Source organism: Salvelinus alpinus, chromosome 30 (genome assembly GCF_045679555.1).
Source record: "Salvelinus alpinus chromosome 30, SLU_Salpinus.1, whole genome shotgun sequence".
In the NCBI taxonomy this organism is placed as follows: domain Eukaryota; kingdom Metazoa; phylum Chordata; class Actinopteri; order Salmoniformes; family Salmonidae; genus Salvelinus; species Salvelinus alpinus.
In genome coordinates, this window is record NC_092115.1 from 35,798,772 (window position 1) to 35,819,420 (window position 20,649).

General features: G+C 44.1%; 1 pseudogene; it reads left to right on the forward strand.

Annotated features, from left to right (window-relative positions):
• Positions 1-10,379: 10,379 nt before the first annotated feature.
• Positions 10,380-14,209, forward strand: LOC139560161 (CCN family member 1-like; annotated as a pseudogene).
• The last annotated feature ends 6,440 nt before the right edge of the window (positions 14,210-20,649 follow it).

Genomic DNA, 20,649 nt, shown 5'->3' on the forward strand with positions numbered 1-20,649 from the left:
TACTGTGGGGATTTGGTACCTGCCACGTATGATTGCTGTGTTCGCTTGTCTCATGTCCAGACACAGTCTTTTGTCGCCGTCCGGTTTTGGCACTACCACTACCGGATTCACCCATGGTGTGGCACCATCCACTCTCTTCATTAAGTTTTGTAGTTCCTCTATCTTTTTCACCATAGCTTCTCTCAGGTGGTATGGTTTACGCCTAAGGGACCTGTGCTACTGGTGTCACATTTTAATCAACATGTAGGTTGATCTGCTTTGTGTTTAGCTTACCCAACCCTTCAAACAACTTGGGGTATTGCTGATTTATCTGTGTTTTTACATTTGTCACTGCTGCTATGAAAACACCGACTTTTAGCACACCGAATTTGATGGCAGTCTCTTTACCTAGCAATGGTTACCTTACAACTAACTAAGTCTGTGTGCTGCGCTTGCCTGTCTTTATTTGGCATGTGAAAAACCCTTTTACTGGTAATGACTCGCTTGATGAGTATGCATATAGCTTTTTAATCAGTCAGTGAAGATCGGCACCTGATTTCCTTGGCTTTCAACATTTCCCATGTGCTCTCATCTACTATGTTACTCGTGGCCCCAGAGTCAATTAACATCAATAAATTGACCCCTCCCACCGAGGAGGTGATCCTGTCTGAGTTGCTGTTCTCATTTACCACAAATGCATAGTCTTGGTTTTGTTCCTCTGAAATAACATATTTCACAGTCTGTTTCGAAGTAACCTTTGGTCTTGCACATTTTTTGCAAAATGGTCCTTCCCATTACATTTCTTGCAGGTCTGCCCACGTGCTGGACAAGCAAGGGCCTTTGCAAAATGATCTGCATGTCCATAACAATATCACACCTTCTCTGATTTGTCTTTTCCTTCTGCATTCTGTCTCCGCCTCTTTTTGTGATATTTCCCCTCCTTTTTGAAAACATCTTTAGCATCTATACTTACATGCATTGCGGACATTTGCACTTAAATTCTTTCACATTGTGCGACTAGCTCTAGTGACCGCGCTAATGTTGGCCAAGCGCCCTCCTCCAATAGTTTTCTGCGCACATATTCCGTATTACACTTGCTCAGTATAGCATCTCTAATCTGATTGTCTTTAAGGCACAGTGTTTAGCTGCTTGTCTAAGACGAGTAACAAATTGCTGAACTTCTCACCAGTATTCTGTGTCAGTCGATAAAAGGTCTGTCTCGCGAACACTGTGTTCACCTATGGCACGAAGTATGCATTTAACGCAGCCACAGCCCTGACGTTGTCCGTTGGTTCTCCGGTGTCTGCGAGTGTGGAGAAAATGTCCTGCACATCTGTCCCAGCATGATGTACACGCAAAGCTCTCCTCCGCTGTTTTGTAACCGCATCAACGGGTAGTATTAACCCTTTACCATCCGTGAACACCTCAAACGCCATCAACCACTTGGTCCAGGACCTAGGGTAGCAGGCTCACTGTAGCAGTCAATCTTTGGTACAGTGTTTTCCATCTTGACGACACAAACTCACTTTTCAGATTTAACTATACTGTAATGACCTGACTAGATCATAAAGGAACAATTGTCCAGACAGAGGCTTGAGTTTACGAATTGACGGTTTATTAACCCAACTTTACACAGGCTACTGTTTGGCCGTAGCCCACGCCAAATAAATGAAAGATAACCACAAGCCAACCGTGACCTTCTCTTGTGAAGGCCAGACATAAGAGAGAGAACAAAGGCTAAACCTGGTCTTAACTTCCAATGCTCTATCCCCCTGCCCAACCCCCCTCCACGCCACTCCGCCAACCGCCAGGATGCCCGGCATCAGAACATTCCAGGCATTCCCGTGATTGGCAGATAGCAGGTTGATTGGCATATCGGACCCCGCGAACACTGGGTACTGGTAAGTACAACACAACCACCTACTAGCCTAACACATAACACACAGCTGTCTGTGCGGGTCGCTACAATACTTTTCAAACGTTATCCTCGTCGCCATTGTTCAATCCTATACTTACAACTTGTGCTAAGTACTGAATTAAATCAACCAGACTCAGTGGTTGTCACGATCGTCGTTAGGAGAAAGAGAGGAGGACCAAGATGCAGCGGGGTGAGTATTCATTTTAATCGAATACTTGAACAAAACAAAAACAAAAAAACAACAAACAAACGACCACGAAACTGTCCCGTAACGTGAACACAGAAACACAGTAACAGGAACAATCACCCACAACCCCACAATAAAAAACAGGCTACCTAAATATGGTTCCCACAGAGACAATGACTAACACCTGCCTCTGATTGAGAACCATATCAGGCCAACACATAGAAATAGACAAACTAGACATACAACATAGAATGCCCACTCAGATCACACCCTGACCAAACAAAACAGAAACATACAAAGCAAACTATGGTCAGGGTGTGACAGTACCCCCCCCCCCCCCCCCCCCCAAGGTGCGGACTCCTGCCGCAAAACCTAAACCTATAGGGGAGGGTCTGGGTGTGCATCTGTCCGTGGTGGCGGCTCTGGCGCGGGACGTGGACCCCACTCCACCATAGTCATTCCCCGCTTCAGTGGCCTCTTAGGAGCGGCTACCCTCGCCGCCGACCTTGGACCGGCAACCCTACTAAAGGGCCCCACTGGACTAAGGAGCGCCTCCGGACTGAAGGGCGGCTCCGGACTGAGGTGCGGCTCCGGACTGAGGTGCGGCTCCGGACTGGCGTGCGGCTCCGGACTGGCGTGCGGCTCCGGACTGGCGTGCGGCTCTGGCGGCTCCGGACTGGCGTGCTGCTCTGGCGGCTCCGGACTGGCGTGCGGCTCTGGCGGCTCCGGACTGGCGTGCGGCTCTGGCGGCTCCGGACTGGCGTGCGGCTCTGGCGGCTCCGGACTGTCGTGCGGCTCTGGCGGCTCCTGACTGGCGTGCGGCTCCTGACTGGCGTGCGGCTCCTGACTGGCGTGCGGCTCTGGTGGCTCCTGACTGACGGGCGGCTCCTGACAGACGGACGGCTCAGGCGACGCTGGACAGACGGACGGCTCAGGCGACGCTGGACTGGAGGGAGACTCAGGCGACGCTGCTGGAGGGAGACTCAGGCGACGCTGGACTGGAGGGAGACTCAGGCGATGCTGGACTGGAGGGAGACTCTGGCGACGCTGAGCAGGCGGGAGCACCTGTAGTGAGGAGACGGAGAGACAGCCTGGTGCGGGGGGCTGCCACCGGAGGCCTGGTGCAGGTGGCACCGGATAGACCGGACCATGGAGGCGCACTACAGGTCTCGAGCACCGAGCCTGCCCAACCCTACCTGGCTGAATGCTCCCCGTAGCCAGGCCAGTGCGGCGAGGTGGAATAGCCCGCACTGGGCTGTGCTGGCATACCGGGGACACCATGTGTAGGGCTGGTGCCATGTACCCCGGCCCGAGGAGACGCACTGGAGACCAGATGCGCTGAGCCGGCTTCATGGCACCTGGCTCGATGCCCACTCTAGCCCGGCCGATACGAGGCGCTGCTATGTACCGCACCGGGCACAGGTCTCCTACCTGACTTAGCCACACTCCCCGTGTTCCCCCCCAAGACATTTTTGGGGCTGCCTCTCTGGCTTCCAGCCGCACTTACGTGCAGCCTCCTCATACCACCGCCTCTTCACTTTCGCTGCCTCCAGCTCAGCCATGGGGCGGCGATACTCTCCAGCTTGTGCCCAGGGTCCCTTACCGTCCAGAATCTCCTCCCAGGTCCAGGAGTCCTGCGATCGCTGCTGCTGCCCGTTACCACGCTGCTTGGTCCTTAGGTGGTGGGTGATTCTGTCACGATCGTCGTTAGGAGAAAGAGAGGAGGACCAAGATGCAGCGTGGTGAGTATTCATTTTAATCGAATACTTGAACAAAACAAAAACAAAAAAACAACAAACAAACGACAACGAAATAGTCCCGTAACGTGAACACAAAAACACAGTAACAGGAACAATCACCCACAACCCCACAATCCAAAACAGGCTACCTAAATATGGTTCCCAATCAGAGACAACGACTAACACCTGCCTCTGATTGAGAACTATATCAGGCCAACACATAGAAATAGACAAACTAGACATACAACATAGAATGCCCACTCAGATCACACCCTGACCAAACAAAACATACAAACATACAAAGCAAACTATGGTCAGGGCGTGACAGTGGTAAACTTCAGCATGTCTTTTACTCCATCACTGTCCGTGTAACAAACCTCACATTCCTTTACTGATTTGGTGCCTTCCTATATCGGTACGTCACATCAATACACTAATCCACTGGTCAAAACCCACAGTATATCAGCTTTTACTTATTACCTAACATGGTTCCATAAAAATCATTCAACAATGCGTGGGAAGTGGGGCTATGTAGGAAAAAGTTCTACTCAAAACCCCAAATTCAGCAATTTTAGAGCTTTGTGATGCATGCTACTCAAATGTTAGGTCTGCTGTTCAGCTGTTGGCCTGGATTTGATTCGACTGACCCATATGCACTCTCAAGTTAGACAAGAACTAAATGAAAAGGTATGCCAGTCTGTTTTGCTAAATTCCCTATTCACGCAAGTCATCCTGAAGTAAAGGACAGGAATGAAGGGTGGAAAGTATTTTCCCACCTCATAATTGCTGTTGTTCTTTGATGTGGGTATAAGGGTATATTTCCAAAGGCACCTGCCAGGTTCGTCCTGAATGGAATGTTCCTTCAGGCATTCCTCAAGCACATTCTGGAATCTCCTTAGTGTTCTCTCAATCCGGACTCACTCTGGCTGAACAAAGAATTCCAGGAGGGGTCAAACATTCCAAACTCTCTTAGCCAAAGTACTCCTCTTGTTTAGAAAGACATTTGGGTTAGACATACATTTACTTATCCATCCACACCCAGATGGGTGACTGACAAGCATTTCAAATATGATAATATTGATAGTAATAATAATAATAATAACTTTTCAATTCAAATAAAAATAATTAAAAAAAAAAGTACTAACAAAGAAAAAGACAGTAGGAAGAAGAATGAAAATAAAAGATCTGAGATATAAGATGGGGCTAAACCAGGCCTTAAATGTGATTAATAACATTTTGAAATCTATTCCAAAAGTGACTGGTAGCCAGTGTAGAGAAGCATAATAGGTGTGATATGGTTAAGTTTTCTGGTGCCGAGCTGCAGCATTTTGAACTACCTGTAGACGACGGAGTGATTTACGACTGAGACATATTCAAAGAGTTACAGTAATATAGGTGTGAGGAAATAAAAACACATAACTTTCTCTAGTGACTGAAATAAAATACATGACTTTAGATATATTTCTTGAATGTTAAAAGCAGGACTGGGCAACCTTCTTTACATGCAGCTCAAGGTTTAGGTCAAAGTCAACAAAATCATCAAGAGTTCTTGACATAGGCTTTACATTGGTGGACAAATGACCAAGGTTATTCAAAAGCTGTGTTCTAGCAAGGTGGGGACCAAATAAAAAAAAACTCTGATAACTTATAATTGAGCTCAAAAACTTGTGAAGGCTAGCTACGCTAGCTTGGTCGCTGAGTCTGATCGGTAAATAAAGCTGTGTGTCATCCACATAGCAGTGAAACTGAATGTTATGCTTGCGGAATATGCCACCAAAGGGAAGCATGTACAGGGAAAAAGGATGGTGTCCAGAATTGACCCCTGAGGGACACCATAGTGAATAGGTGCTGGGGACGATACTGAACCACCCATGCTCACTGAGAAACACCAGCCACATGAATATGACCTAAACCAGTCAAGGACATTGCCGGAGATTCCCAACCACCTCTCCAGTCGGTCAACGAGGATGTTATGATCAATAGTATCAAATGCTGCACTGAGATCCAAAAGAACTAGAATAGAGCATTCACTGGCATCAGCAGCCAACATGAGGTGATTACTGTCTTTCAATAAAGCAGTTTCTGTACTGTGAAGTTTGCAGAAGCCTGACTGGAATTTTTCGAATACGTTGTTTATATTCAAATAAGCCATCAATTGCTTGAAAAAAACTTTTTCAAAAAAATGAAGTTTAGAGATACTGCCTTCAGAAGCCGGCAGCATACCACCCTGCATCCCAGTGCTGGCTTGCTTCTGTAACTAAGCAGGGTTGGTACTGGTCGGTCCCTGGATGGGAGACCAGACGCTGCTGGAAGTGGTGTTGGAGGGCCAGTAGGAGGCCCTTTCCTCTGGTCTAAAAAAATATCCCAATGATTGGGGTAAACTATTTTAGCAATTTTTATTTAACCTTTATTTCACTAGGCAAGTCAGTTAAGAACAAATTCTTATTTACAATGATGGCCTACACTGGCCAAACCCTGACAACACTGGGCCAATTGTGCGCTGCCCTATGGGACTCCCAATCACAGCCTGGATTCAAACCAGGGTGTTTGTAGTGATGCCTCTAAGATGCTGTGCCTTAGACCACTGCACCACTCGGGTGCCCTGTGTAGGGTGCTGTCTTTCAGATGGGACGTTAAATGTGTGTCCTGAATCTCTGCGGTCACTAAAGATCCCGTGGCACTTATTGTAAGAGTAGGGGTGTTAACCCCGGTGACCCCGGTGTCCTGGCTAAATTCACAATCTGGCCCTCATACCATCACGTTCACCTAATCATCCCCAGATTACAATTGGCTCATTCATCCTCCTCTTCCCTGTAACTATTCCCCAGGTCGTTGCTGTGAATGTGTTCTCAGTCAACTTACCTGGTTAAAGAAAAAAAGATTTGACATTTTGTTATGTTACAGCAAGGTGAGACTCTGGCGGACAGTTTATTCTTGGTTTTAACTGGTGCCACTGAGTCTAAAGTAGCCTAACATATGTCATTAAAACTGTTCAGCAACTCATCAGTGTGACGACAAAGAACAGGAACATCAGTAGAGGATACTAAAAGCCTTCATGTTCTAGCAGTTGTGGAGTTAAGCATGCGAGGGCGAGTGGTGACAGATATTTGTAGGAGGAGGAGAAAGCATTTGAAAAGTTCTAAGCCCTTAGATCGCAATATCTATTTACTAAGCTAACATATTGAATTGTTTTAAGATGGTCGCAAAATGGATCCTTTAACCACTTGATTTTGAATTTTAGGACCCCATAGGTATAAAAACAAAAAGTATTTGATGAAACATTGAATTTAGCCTCTTCTGCTTAAGCCCATAGAAATGCATTGAATAACACATTCATAAATGGCAAAACGGAAAGTCCAAAAAGAAATAATAAGGAACAAGGTTTTGAACTGTCTGTCCTATATCTGAGATATAAGTAAACGTAGTATAAAAAAAAGTATAATAATGTACAGCCCGGTACTGCGTTGGTTACCTTCAGATGACTCCCCTGAAGCTTGTGTGCGTCATAGAGCAGAACAATCGACACCTTTGTGCTCATGAGCGTCTCCTGTGTCGATAATGGTGTCATATGGTTCAGTCCTAACGGTCGGTTTTGTGAGAAGACCTCTTCGAAATGAGGACGTTCAAGATAGAGAGTTCAGACAACTGCCATAAAGCTTGTGGATGTCATAGAGCCAAACAACCGTGAGAGTCTCCCCTTTCGATATTGGTGACATATTAATTTGTAGCTCACACAGTTCTGGTTTTACAGACAACTTCGTGATAATTTTCTTGTCCGGATCCTCTCATGTGTAGAAAGGGGCAGCTTTCACAAGCCCCATGTTATGGAATAGGCGCAAACTTTAAATCGGCGGAAAGAGTGGATTGAGCTGCAGGGACTACAGTAAGTTTCTAGCATAAACACACAGGTGTGTCAATCGACTCTAGTTCTTTTTTTTTTACTACACTGAGATGGTCATAGAAACACAAATCAATAGTTTACAAGTTATCAGTATTCAGACCATAGGACAGCATGAGATCAAGAGTATAGCCTTTGTTGTGTATAGGCCCTGTGGCATGTAGAATAAAGTTAAGAAACTCCCCAACAAGTGCATTATTTAGATAGCACACATTGTTTAAATCTCCAAGAATAATAAGCCTGTCATATTTAGCTTAGCAAAAGATAGCAGGTCAGAGAATTCTGCAATGGAGAAACTATTTGGTTTAGGAGGCCAGTACACTAAAATATACAAAGTGGGCTGATTCTTGTTCAAGCTAAAGATAAGGCTCTAAAACGAGGAAAATTTGACACATGAAAAGGGCTACATACAGTGCATTCCGAAAGTATTCAGACCCATTCCTTTTTTCCACATTTTCAAATGGATTAAATATTTTCTTTCCCTCATCAATCTACACACCATACTCCATAATCACAAAGCGTAAACAGTTTTTAGACATTTTTACAAATGCATTAAAAATAAAAAACAGATACCTTATTTACATAAGTATTCAGACCCTTTGCTATGAGACTCTAACTTGAGCTCAGGTGCATCCTGTTTCCATTGATCATCCTTGAGATGTTTCAACGTCTGGATTGGACTCCACCTGTGGTAAATTCAATTGATTGATCTTGATTTGGAAAGGCACACACCTGTCTATATAAGGTCCCAGAGTTGACAATGCATGTCAGAGAAAAAAACAACTCATGAGGTCCAAGGAATTGTCCGTAGAGCTCTGAGACAGGATTCTGTCGAGGCACAGATCTGGGGAAGGGTAACAAAAAATGTGTGCGGTATTGAAGGTCCCCAAGAACACAGTGGCCTCCATCGTTCTTTAATGGGAGAAGTTTGGAACCACCAAGACTCTTTCTAGAGCTGGCCGCCCGGCCAAACTGTACAATCAGGGGAGAATGGCCTTGGTCAGGGAGGTTATGAAGAACCCGAGGGTCACTCTGACAGAGCTCTACAGTTCCTCTGCGGACAAAGGAGAACCTTCCAGAAGGACCACCATCTCTGCAGCACTCCACCAATCAGGCCTTTATGGTAGAGTGGCCAGATGGAAGCCACTCCTCAGTAAAATGCACATGACAGCCCACTTGGAGTTTGCCAAAAGGCACCCAATGTTTCTCAGACCATAAGAAACAAGATTTTCTGGTCTGATGAAACCAAGATTGAACTCTTTGGCCTGAATGCCAAGCATCACATCTGGAGGAGACCTGGCACCATCCCTACGGTGAAGCATGGTGGTGGCAGTATCATGCTCTGGGAATGTTTTTCAGCTGCCGGGACTGGGAGACTAGTCAGGATCGAGGCAAAGATGAATGAAGCAAAGTACAGAGAGAGCCTTGATGAAAACCTGTTCCAGAGCGCCCAGGACTTCAGACTGGGGCAACGACCCTAAGCACACAGCCAAGACAATGCAGGAGTGGCTTCAGGACAAGTCTCTGAATGTCCTTGAGTGGCCCAGCCAGAGCCCGGACTTGAACCTGATCGAACATCTCTGAAGAGACCTGAAAATAGCGGTGCAGCGACGCTCCCCATCCAACCTGACAGAACTCGAGAGGATCTGCAGAGAAGAATGGGAGAAACTCCACAAATACAGGTGTGCCAAGCTTGTAGCGTCATGCCCATGAAGAGTCGAGGCTGTAATCGCTGCCAAACGTGCTTCAACAAAGTACTGAGTAAAGGGTCTGAATACAGTTTTTTTTTTATATATATGTATATTTGCACCAAAAAAAAACGTGTTTTTCTTTTTTAATATGGGTGTGTGTAGATTGAGGAGGGAAAAAAACGATTTAATCCATTTTAGAATAAGGCTGTAACTTATTATTATTCTTTTTTAAGTCTAGGGGCCTGAATAGTTTCCAAAGGCACTTGTCTCTATGAAGGACGACTACCCAACCACCTTAGCCAGACGGCCTGCATTTCTGTAGATAAGAAAAGGCTGGATGAGTTGTTTCATTTAGAGAACTAAAATCCTCGGGTTTAATTCAGGTTTCAGTAAGCATGAAAATATCAATGTCATTGGAAATAATAAAATCATTGAACAACTAATTATTAAGATATCTTACATTCACTAAACCGATCTTGACATGAATAGCTTGCCGGATTAACAGAGGTATTCAGGGGAGTTAGAGGAACATAAATTAGGTTACTTACATTAACCGCACTACGGGTCATAGTATGCTGTCTAGGTTGCTAACTATGACAGGAAGGACTGGAGCACTACCAGACCAAGACTGCAATAATAAGGGAATTCATTTAAAAACAAACACTGACCATAGCTTGAGGGCAATATTCTAAACACCTGGGCTGGCCTGATCCTAGTGAGACAGTTTTCTTCCATTCAGTTAGCCATAGAAATATGTAGCTCATCTTGTAATGTTTAGGCTTACTTTCCTCCTAGCTCTCTAAGGAAATGGTTCGAGTGCTGATCCATCACATTTAGCCCCTCCCAGGGCATCTCATAGTCTCACAGTATCATCTGATAAACTGTTTTCATCATGAACATGGACACATAAAACGTATCCGTTCCCCAGGGATCACAGGTATCTTTATACAGGTATTTTGATACTAATTGTGCATTTATTCCTTGTCATTATCTTTCTATTGTTTTTCTTTCTGCATTTGTTGGGAAGTGCCCAAGCATTTCACTGTTAGTCGACACCATGTTGTTTACAAGGCATGTGACAATTACAATTTGGGCCCCACTTTAGGACAGGAAAGACAACACATAAATATCTTAAAATAAATAGCCTAGTTTCCGACATGAAATAGCCTCTAACATGGAATCCCTGTAAGAATTAAAGTAGACAGGGTGGTATTTGGCTTGAATGGAGAAAGCATTAGGAGACATTTCTCGCATAGTTTTGGAACAGTTCACCCGTCAGCTAACGCACACGTCAGATCTCTTTCGGATATAAAAGAGGAGAGGGGGACACCAGAGAACCCAGTAAGTCAGTAGGTAGTTTACATTGCGCATTCCGTGTTTAAACGCGTGGATTGATCAATCTAAATTAGCCTCTATTAGCCTCTAAAATTGTATCAATAATATGTCACTAGACATGAAGATTTTGGCGCTTTTCTTTGTTGTTTTCCTCTATGGGAGTTTAAATTCGGTAAGAAAACATATAGCCTAATTCATTAATTCATTATCATTCATAGCCTACAAGAATATGCGTGATTGATTGCCAATGCCGAGGGTGGGTGAGTGGTGCTTGATGGCGATTAAGATCCTCACTCCATCCTACAGTCTAATATTTTTTAGGAGAAATCACAAATGAAGTCAACATTTCTCTTATAACATGTTTCTGGTATTTTAGGCATCAGCATCTTGTCCTTCCGAATGTTCGTGTTCTCGTGAGGTAGGCCTACCCAGGTGCGCACCAGGAATCAGCATTGTGCCAGACGGCTGTGGATGCTGCAAAGTCTGCGCTCGGCAGCTCAATGAAGACTGCAGCAAGACAGAGCCATGCGACCACATCAAGGGACTGGAGTGCAATCTTGGAGCTGCTTATGGCACAGCTAAAGGCATCTGTCGTGGTATGATAAATTGTATAGGAAACAATAATTCTGATACCCTGCTGTGGTCATTGATAGTCTATAACTTCTACAAATCTAACTCCTATCGGTTTGGATGTAGAGATATCGTTTTTTAAACTTGTTTATTACACCGTTTTAAATGAGGAATTATGCTTTTGGATTATTTACGGAGCGTTCTCTATAATTAGAATATTACACTTGACTAGGGTTGCAAAGCTACCGGTAATTTCCCAAAGTTAGCAGAATCTTCAGTAATGCCGGTAATTAAAAGGTAATATACTCGAATAACTTATAAAAGATATATTCATATATAGCATTCATTTTTATATCTGTGTCCATATTGTCGATGTTTCTAGTGGATAGACCATATGGTTCAAGAGAAAATAGCCTAATTAATGAAAAAAGCATCTACTCAACAATGGCATTATTTTTTGCTTAACTTTGCAACTATTGACTATTTTCACAACTGCCACAAATTTGGCTCCAAAACTAAGACATTAAAATAAATACAATTGTGTAAAAATAATATTTCATGCTGAAACCCTCATTAATCACCAATGGTATTCACTAAGTTGATGGTTTATATTTAGGAGAATGTTTTACAGCTTTGTCATTATAATTTATATTTTAAAATATTATTTTATATATTATACATGTAATAAGACTACACAGAGGGCCAGAGATAATTACAGACACCTGTGATAATCTGAAGTACCCAAAAAAGGCCACTAGATCTCATCTGATAAAATTCCCCCAAATACTTGAAAGTTAACACAATTCTGGTTATTTCACTGGTAAACTTCGAAAGTTTCCAGTAATATACCCTGCCTTTGTAACCCTGCGCTTGATTCACATAGTTACAGTCTCCCCATCTGCTTCTCCAAACAGCCAAAACAGATGGAAGACCCTGCGAGTACAACAGCAAGATCTACCAGAATGGAGAGAGCTTCCTTTCCAACTGCAAGCACCAGTGTACGTGCATGGATGGTGCTGTGGGGTGTATGCCCCTGTGCCCCCAGCAGGTCTCCCTGACCAAACTGGGCTGTGCCAAACCCAAGCTGGTCAAAGTGCCTGGTCGCTACTGTGAGGAGCTAGTCTGCCCTGAGGAGGGGAACGTGTTGGGCTCAGCCTCAGCAGACAAGGTCAGAAAAGATGGCCGCAAGGATAAACATTCCGAAGATGACCTCACAAACAAGAACGAGCTGGTGTCTGTCGTCAGAGGAGGACTCAAGTCTTTACCTGGTGAGTCAATTGAACTCTGTTTATTCCAGTGATTCGGTTAGTGGATTTATTGAGCTCCAATAGATGTTCAGCCTCAGTTAACATCCAGACGGTGTTTAAATGGAAAATCAATTCATCAACAATCGATGTGTCATCCAGGGGTTTAGCCATAAATTCGTTGGGGGTGGGCCTGCAGAAATTTGGATGGGCCAAGTAGTATTTTTGTAATAATAATGTATCATTGTTTTGCTTTTGCTCAATCTGATTGGGTGGGCCTGGCTCCCCAGTGGGTGGGCTTGTGTCCACCCAGGCCCACCCATGTCTTCACCCCTGTTATCATCTCACATTAGATGTAAACCAGTAGAGGATGCTGAGGGGAGAACGGCTCACAGTAATGGCTGGAACGGAGTGAATGGAATGGCATCAAACCATGTGTTTGATATATTTGTTTCCATTCAACTTATTCTGTTCAAGCCAATACCACGGGCCTGTCCTCCCCAATTAAGGTGCCACCAACCTCCTGTGATTTAAACTCATGTCCAATTTGCTTGAAGTTTGCACATTGAATAATTGTCTGGCCATCTTTTCCCCACAGCTTTCAGAAGTAAGCCTGAGAGTCGCCTGATGTCCAAGGGGAACAAGAGGTGTGTGACTCAGACCACAGCCTGGTCCCCCTGTGCTAAGTCCTGTGGCACAGGAGTATCCTCCCGGCTCAGCAACAACAACAGCCAGTGCAAGCTGGTGAAGGAGACTCGTCTCTGTGAGTTCCGCCTTGCTCCCAGTCAGCCTCAAGGTACACATCAAATCAAACCGACAATGCCATGCCATCACCTGGGTGACACTGAATCATAAGGACATGTATGTCTAGTCCATCAACATTCTGATCACACATTGTTCTTCTTCTCCTCTCACCAACAGAAGGGTAAGAAGTGCAGTCGTATTGAAAAGGCCAGCCCTCCATTGAAACAGACCTACGCAGATTGCAGCAGTGTGAATAAGTTCCGTCCCAGGTACTGTGATTCCTGTCTGGACGGGCGCTGCTGCACCTCTCAGCAGACCCAGACTATGACGGTCCGCTTCGAGGAAGGAGACACCTTCAGAAAGGATGTCATAGTCAGAGTCCTGTTCATGTGACTTCAACTGTTCCCATAGCAACGAGAGGCAATGTGTTCCCACAGGCTCTCCAATGATATCCACAAGTCCAGAGACGGAGGGGAAGGGAAGGTTGAGGGAATAAAAGTGTGGGAGATGAGAGAGTTAGGATAACTCCATATGTGCACCGTTATGCTGGAGACATTTATTCAGAGGATTTTTTAAATGAATTGCTTCGTAATATTGGAGCGTTACTGGTTGCTTCGATATGGAGCGTTATGCTATGTTGAAATATTTAACTTCATTGACAATTTATGTTTTGTTTATTCAAACAAGGTATGAGATGCACTAGAGTTTTGAATGCATGCCTATGTTTTTGTGTATCTATATAAAAAAAAAATACATTTAACATGAAAACATTGAAAAGACAGTGTAGCTTCTTTGTGGCATCTACTAAAATGATTATTTTTTAATATCACAATATTAGTAATATTTATCTATAACATTTTTACGTTTTATTAAGATATGAAAGGCCATAATGTAAAATGATATTTGAGCATTTATTTTGTTCTATGTATGTTATTAATAAAAGATATGTATTTATGGAATCTGATGTTCTGTCGTGAATGAGTAGATATCACAGAATCCTATTGTGGCGCCGGAGGAGATGGCTGCCGTTTTACAGGCTCCTAACCAACCGTGCTATTGTGCATGTTTTTTCTGCGTTATTTGTAACTTATTTTGTACATAATGTTTCTGCCACCGTCTCTTATGACCGAAAAGAGCTTCAGGACATCAGAACAGAGATTTCTCGCCTCGTACTGGACGAAGATTTTTACGTTAACGAGTCGGACGCAAAGGATTTACTTCAGACACTGGACAAGGCCCAAATCTCTGTCATTCGCATTAAGAAGAGATGGAGATATAAGGGTCATAGGTTGGGGTGCATTGTAAGAATCCGACGGCGAGTGGGTAACCCACCTCTACCATCAGTCCTATTAGCCAACATACAATCACTGGATAATAAACGTGATGAGCTCCGATCAAGACTATCCTACCAACGGGACATTAAAAACCATAATATCTTATGTTTCACTGAGTCGTGGCTGAACGACGCCATAGATAACATACAGCTGGCTGGGTTCTCTGTGCATCGGCAAGATAGAACATCTGCCTCCGGTAAGACAAGGGGTGGCGGTCTGTGTCTATTTGTCAATAACAGCTGGTGCACAAAATCAAATATTAATGAAGTTTCGAGGTTTGCTAGCCTGAGGTTTAGTATCTCATGATAAGCTGTAGAACGCACTATTTACCAAGAGAGTTTTCATCTATATTTTAGCTGTCTATTTACCACCACAAACCGATGCTGGCACTAAGACCGCACTCAACGAGCTGTATAAGGCCATAAGCAAACATGGAAATGTTCATCCAGAGGCGGTTTTCCTAGTGGCCGGGGACTTTAATACAGGAAACTTAAATCCATTTGACCTCATTTCTACCAGCATGTTACATGTGCAACCAGAAAAAAAACTCTATACCGCCTTTACTCCACACACAGAGACGTGTACAAAGCTCTCCCTCGCCCTCCATTTGGCAAATCTGACCATAACTCTATCCTCCTGATTCCTGCTAACAAGCAAAAACTAAAGCAGGAATTACCAGTGACTCGCTCAATACAGAAGTGGTCAGATGACGCAGATGCTAAGCTTCAGGACCGTTTTGCTAGCATAGACAGGAATATGTTCAGGGATTCTTCCAATGGCACTGTGGAGTACACCGCATTGGTCACTGGCTTCATCAATAAGTGCATCGATGACGTCGTCCCACAGTGACCGTATGTACCCCAACCAGAAGCCATGGATTACAGGCAACATCCGGACTGAGCTAAAGGGTAGAGTTTCCGCTTTCAAGAAGCGGGACTCTAACCCAGACGCTTATAAGAAATCCCGCTATGTCCTCCGACGAACCATCAAACAGGCAAAGCGTCAATAAAGGTCTAAAATTGAATCCTACCACACAGGCTCTGACGCTCATCGGATGTGGCAGAGATTGCAAACTATTATGGATTATAAAGGGAAGCACAGCCGTGAGCTTCCCAGTGACACAAGCCTACCAGACAAGTTAAATTACTTCTATGCTCGCTTCGTGGCAAGTAACACTGAAACATGCATGAGAGCATCAGCTGTTCCAGACGACTGTGTGATCATGCTCTCCGTAGCCGATGTGAGTAACACCTTTAAACAGGTCAACATTCACAAGGCCACAGGGCCAGACAGATTACCAGGACGTGTACTCCGAGCATGCGCCGACTAACTGGCAAGTGTCTTCACTGACATTTTCAACCCTGACTGAGTCTGTAATACCAACACGTTTCAAGCAGACCACCATAGTCCCTGTGCCCAAGAACACAAAGGCAACCTGCCTAGATGACTACAGACCTGTAGCACTCACGTCTGTTGTCATGAAGAGCTTTGAAATGCTGGCCATGGCTCACATCAACACCATTATCCCAGAAACCCTAGACCCACTCCAATTTGCATACAGCCCCAACAGATCCAGAGATGATGCAATCTCTATTGCACTCCACTCTGCCCTTTCCCACCTGGACAAAAGGAACACATATATGAGAATGCTATTCATTGACTACAACTCAGCATTCAACACCATAGTTCCCTCAAAGCTCATCACTAAGCTAAGGACCCTGGGATTAAACATCTCTCTCTGCAAGTGGATCATATACTTCCTAACGGGCCGCCCTCCAGGTGGTAAGGGTAGGTAACAACACATCTGCCACGCTGATCCTCAAAACAAGGGTCCCTCAGGGGTCCGTGCTCAGTCCCCTCCTGTTCACGCATGACTGCATGGCCAAGCACGACTCCAACACAATCATTAAATTTGCAGACGACACAACAGTGGTAGGCCTGCTTACCGACAATGATGAAACGGCCTATAGGGAAGAGGTCAGAGACCTGGCAGTGTGGTGCCAGGATAACAACCTCTACCACAATGTGATCAAGACAAAGGAGATGATCATGGACTACAGGAAAAGAAGGGCCGAGCACGCCCCCATTCTCATCGAAAGGGCTGTGGTGGACCAGGTTGAGAGCTTCAAGTTCCTTGGTGTCCACATCACCAACAAACTGTCATGGTCCAAACACACCAAGACAGTTGTGAAGAGGGAACGACAAAGTCTATCCCCCCTCAGGAGACTGAAAAGATTTGGTATGGGCCCTCAGATCCTCAAAAAGTTATACAGCTGCACCACCGAGAGCATCCTGACTGGTTGCATCACCGCATGGTATGGCAACTGCTCGGCCAACGACCTCTAGGCACTACAGAGGGTAGTGCATATGGCCCAGTACATCACTGGGGCCAAGCTTCCTGCCATCCAGTACCTCTATACCAGGCGATGTCAGATAAAAATTGCCAAAGACTACAGCCACCCAAGTCATAGACTGTTCTCTCTGCTACTGCATAGCAAGCGGTACCAGAGTGTCAAGTCTAGGTCCAAAAGGCTTCTACCCTCAGGCCATAAGATTCCTGAACATCTAACCAAATGGCTACACGGACTATTTGCATTGTCCCCCGCACCCCATTTTTACGCTGCTGCTACTCTCTGTTTATTATCTATGCATAGTCACTTTACCTCTACCTACATGTACACATTACCTCAATTACCTCGACTAACCGGTGCTACCGCACATTGACTCTGTACCGGTAGCCTTTCTACTGTTATTTTATTGTTGCTCTTTAATTATTTTATATTTTTCAATTTTTTCATGTATTTATTGTTTTCTTCAGTTTATTTAGTAAATACTTTCTTAACACTTATTTTTTCTTATAACTGCATCGCTGGTTAAGGGCTTGTAAGTAAGCATTTCACTGTAAGGCCTACCTACACCTGTTTTATTCGGCGCATGTGACAAATACAATGTGATTTGATCAAAGTGGTTCAGTATTTGGTACCCCGTTGGACAGTAGCTCTAACTTAGTTCTATTGGCATGGATTTCCCTAGTTTAATCTATCCTCTATCCATTTATTTTAGAATATGGTTCCCAATAGCTTGTCCGACTCCATACTTAAGCAAGGGATACCTGCCCTGCTGTGTTTCTGGCTGACCCACTTCTGAGGGGGATCTAGATTTGAATGGATGGATCAAATGTGTACATTTCTTTCATTTAGTAGTTTATTGTGTTGGTAAATCACATAGTACCATCTAATCCAGCTCCTACATTACACTCAGTGCCCACAAACATCAAACCCTCATCAAACCTCTTTATACATCCATAACTGACATCCAAGTCTATTTTCATAGGGCAGGTGTCTATAAACAGATATGTGGGTCAGAATCCAACTGCTGAGGAGACTGGTAGGCACATAAGATGAGGGACTGCCAAATCTGATGCACTGTGTGTGTGTACAATACCTTCCCTTCTGCTCAACATGTCAGGCATCAGCATGAAAGAATATATTCCAGTAAATAGATGAGTGTGTGTTTGTGAGTGAGAGATGCATACACCCAAGCATGACTGACAGTATTAAATAAACAAGTTCTGACTTGGACTGGGGGGGGGGGGGATTAGGGCATTGACGCACACAGAAGTGAAATACGTCCATCTCGTGTCTGAGGAGTACAATGGAGCTTTGTCTGTGAACACTTGAGGGATGCCTGCTTTGTGGAAGAGGTCCACATCTGAGCTTTGCAGAATTCCATACTCCTCCTTGGACAGCCTCCAAGGTCTATTCCAAGTTCATGTCTACTGATCCTAACAGCATATTCATTAGCTAAGAACCGACTTGTGAGGTTTTGGTCAATTTCATTTCAATCAATTCAAAAAGAAAACAAATTGGAATTTCATATTTATTTCCTAAATTGAAATGGAACTGACCCCAACCCTGTGAGGCAGAGAACTTGACTGACATTATTAGCCTCTTCCCTATACCTTAGGGTTTAATGAGTTTACATAATATCAACTCACTGCCAGACAAATCCAGGCAGGATTATGACTCAAACCAACACTTAACAGTCCCATAATCATGACATAACCAAACGGTGGCCCAGTACACTGAGTATTCTGTACAACTAATCAATTGCAGTTTTTCTTCTCTTCATGGTCAAGGCAGTCAAAGCGTAAGCATTGACGTGTTTCCTATACTCACCACAAAACCTTCTCTTCTGTGAATGCTGTAAAAGAGAGGTTTGAAACTTCTAAATTACAGCCTCTCCAGTCTCTGGCTGTAATTTAGAAATCCTGGATCTGTGCCTTTAACGATGAATGGCAAAGACGAATAGAATGAAGTCATCATCACACTCTTTGGTCCAACTTATGACTTCCAGCTAATACACCCTAACAAAGAATGTATGGCTATCTAATAGTCAGTGAAAGGCAACACGGTACAACAGTAATTAGTGATTAGGCCCAATGGGAATGACACTGTCCATCTCTGACTGTACACAAGGAGGAACAAATGTTCCTGGATGTCATCACACATGTCAAGTCAAGCTTATGTAACAAAGCAATGAGATGTGCCAAGGTTCCTGTTGGTAGGCCAGTCTAGTTGAGTACAAGTTATTTAGAATGGAGGCCTTTCAGTATACCCGAAAAATCTCTACAACTCAATATCCTGGATCACATAAACACATCAAAAGTGAAAAAGAAAGAGGCCAAGAGGAGAAGTAAAGAAGCATCCTGTGGTTCACGTTGCTGCTACGTTTGTTGAATTGTTTTTTTATTGTCTTTTACATACAGTACCAGTCAATAGTTTGGATACACCTACTTATTCAAGGGTTTTTCTTTATTTTCACTATTTCTACATTGTAAAATAATAGTGAAGACATCAAAACTACGAAATAACACATATGGAATCATGTAGTAACTAAAAAAGTGTTCATATATTCTAGATTTTAGATTCTTCAAAGTAGCCACCCTTTGCCTTGATGACAGCTTTTCACACTCTTGGCATTCTCTCAACCAGCTTCACCTGGAATGCTTTTCCAACAGTCTTGAAGGAGTTCCCACATATGCTGAGCACTTGTTAGCTGCTTTTCCTTCAATCTGCAGTCCAACTCATCCCAAACCATTTCAATTGGGTTGAGGTCGGGTGATTGTGGAGGCCAGGTCATCTGATGCAGCACTCTAACGCAATCATTCTCCTTCTTGGTCAAATAGCCCTTACACAGCCTGGATGTGTGTTGGGTCATCGTTCTGTTAAAAAAATGATAGTCCCACTAACCGCAAACCAGATGGGATGGCGTATCGCTGCAGAATGCTGTGGTAGCCATGCTGGTTAAGTGTGCCTTGAATTCTAAATAAATCACAGTGTCACCAGCAAAGCACCCCAACAACATCACACCTCCTCCTCCATGCTTCACCGTCGGAACCACACATGCAGAGATCATCCGTTCACCTACTCTGCGTCTCACAAAGACACAGCGGTTGGAACCAAAAATCTAAAATTTGGACTCAGACCAAAGGACAGATTTCCACCGGTCTAATGTCCATTGCTCGTGTTTCTTGGCACAAGCAAGTCACTTCTTATTGGTGTCCTTTAGTAGTAGTTTCTTTGCAGCAATTCGACCATGAAGGCCTGATACATGCAGTCTCCTCCGAACAGTTGATGTTGCGATGTGTCTGTTACTTGAACTCTGAAGCATTTATTTGGGCTGCAATCTGAGGTGCAGTTAACTCTAATGAACTTATCCTCTGCAGCAGAGGTAACTCTGGGTCTTTCTTCCCTGTGGCGGTTCTCATGAAAGCCAGTTTCATCATAGCGTTTGGTTTTTGCGACTGCATTTGAAGAAACTTTCAAAGTCTTGACATTTTCCGTATTGACTGACCTTCATGTCTTAAAGTAATGATGGACAGTAGTTTCTCTTTGCTTATATGAGTTGTTCTTGCCATAATATGGACTTGGCCTTTTACCAAAACGGGCTCTTCTGTATACCATCCCTACTTTGGCACACCACAACTGATTGGCTCAAACGAATTAAG